General features: G+C 28.6%; 1 pseudogene; it reads right to left on the bottom strand.

Moving 5' to 3' along the window:
- Nucleotides 1-1,817: 1,817 nt before the first annotated feature.
- The window catches only part of LOC137639288 (uncharacterized), a 67,188-nt pseudogene continuing 66,540 nt past the window's right edge, over nucleotides 1,818-2,465 (bottom strand).

The following is a 2,465-nucleotide window of genomic DNA, read 5'->3' as shown; positions in this document are numbered from 1 at the left end:
ATCCCAAAGGTTTTGAAGATGTGTAATGCAGTAATATTACACTATCATCAATCAAAATTTTATCACTCTAATAATAATAAAAAAACAACAACAACAACAACAACAACTATAATAATAATAATAATAATAATAATAATAATAATAATAATAATAATAATAATAATAATAATAATAATAATAATAATAATAATAATAATAAGCAGTTCTGTCTCTATATACGTTTCTTGGTTGATTTGATATGTAATTGTCTAGATGTTTTTGATACATTTAGACATACTTGATGAAATAATCTATTAAAGTTACGCATCACAATGTTTAGCAAGTATTCCCAATAAGAAAGAATTATAGCAAAGCAATAAATCTTTTAAACCTATCTAATTCACATATCACTTTCAGTCCTGATATCCTTCAACAACTGGATGTTCTCAAAATATAATAAATTGCATCCACTAATATGACTCTACTTTTTATAAGAAAACATTTTGACCACAAAGGTTTTTGATAATATGCATATTGATATAGAAAGGAATAAAGTTAAGTTCCTTATTTCTCTGTTCTTCGGTCTTTGCATCAGCATAGAAATACTTCACCAACCCTCTTTTTATTCGTTTGAGTAGAATGGACTGCTCATCAAACCATTCTCATATAAGCATTCCCGCAACATGATTATGATAAAATCAACTTTTTGTACTGAATGTATTAGAGTAGTATATTCTTTTTATAAAGCATAAATTGTTTTAAACTGGTAAATGGACAGAGATAAACATTATCAAAATAAGTAAGATTTCTTTCTTATGTTGTGTTATACTAAAATTTGATATATTCCCGTACTCTCCATTTTTTTTTTTTCTCGTGTGTGATGTCAGCTCTCATTTGTCTGAAATTGTATATGGCCTAAGGCCTAATCAATGTTGAGGTAAGTCAAAATCTAATAAATAAGCACTAGTCAAAAATGATTGCTTAACATTTATTTTATCTATTATTCTACTTGGCCTAAGACTCAATTTATCGTAATAGCAAAAGGTGGACGTATAATGAATAACCTTAATCATGTTTATGAGTAAACGGTACAGGATTTTGAAAGAATACGAGTCAACAATAGATCTGAATGTAATATGTGTCTTTGGCCGTTTGCACGAGGGTTGAAGCTGATCGCTCTTCGAATGGGCTAGAGTTACCCCTTTATTCTATCGTATTCTATTGTCTAAATGTTTTGTTTCAGAGAGCAATATTTACGCATAAATGTAAATATGGATGCCCAGTTAAAATCAGGTAGCTGCATAGTTATCTACTATAGAAAAAGGGAAGCTCAAGTGTATCAATCCTCTATTCGAGCATGGATTTTTTATTTTTGACTAATTTTTATTTTCAGAATAGATTCCTGGCATACAAATTTCAAAAATTAATCTCACCAGCCAAACTTGAGCCATATTTCACATACTTAGCTTTCCAAATCTGGATTTTCACAAAATGTACGCTAATACATTATTATTGATCGAACGGGATCTTAACGGTTCAAAGTCGAGGATTAATAATAAAAAAAATAAAAAATCCGACAAGTGTAAAAAAAAAATAAATAAAAAAAAAAAAACTTATGATTTATAGTGCTCTAGATCAAGTGACTATTCGACACCTTATTTTAGATTAGTTATCAGGTTAGTTAGGTTTTACCAAATTTAAAATATTACTGAGATTTTGCTCTTGCATGACGTGCACAACTAATGCGCAGTTTCACATAAATGACACAGTAAACATGAAATCATGACAACATACCTTTATTTCTAAGTAGGTAAAGAAGCAGGAGGTAGAAAATTTACTCAGCCGTTATCTGACGAAGAAAACATGACTAGAATAACTGACGCACACACAAAAGACCAAGTTATAAAGTGGGTGGGCAGCCCTGCCCAAGATGCCCATATGGCAGCTACTACAACTAGCTCTAACGTCTGAGATCGAGCCCCGATTCCTGTGCTGCCCTGCATGGCTGCTTGGTGCTCTCTTGAAAAGCACAGAGGAAATTCATTTTGAATAAATTATCTTATAAGAGATTTCCTTTAGGAGATAGTTGGGTTAAAGAAAGGTATTAAAGCCAATATATATACAATATTACAACACTAAGCTTTTTGCTCTACTAGGGCAATTGGATCTATAAACAATAAGTTTTTGGGTATTTTCTTACAAGACCACGCTCTACATATACTGCCAAATTATGCAAAGCTATTGTATATCTCTATAACCTTTTCATAATTTATAACTATTAGCCACACAGGAAACAAGTTAAATTTATAAAAGAAGCTAAAGAATCATATATATATATATATATATATATATATATATATATATATATATATATATATATATATATATATATATAAATATATATATATATATATATATATATATATATATATATATATATATATATATATACATATACATATATATATATATATATATATATATAT

This window comes from Palaemon carinicauda, chromosome 4 (assembly GCF_036898095.1).
Source record: "Palaemon carinicauda isolate YSFRI2023 chromosome 4, ASM3689809v2, whole genome shotgun sequence".
NCBI classification, from domain to species: domain Eukaryota; kingdom Metazoa; phylum Arthropoda; class Malacostraca; order Decapoda; family Palaemonidae; genus Palaemon; species Palaemon carinicauda.
This window is presented reverse-complemented; position numbering and strand designations above follow the sequence as displayed.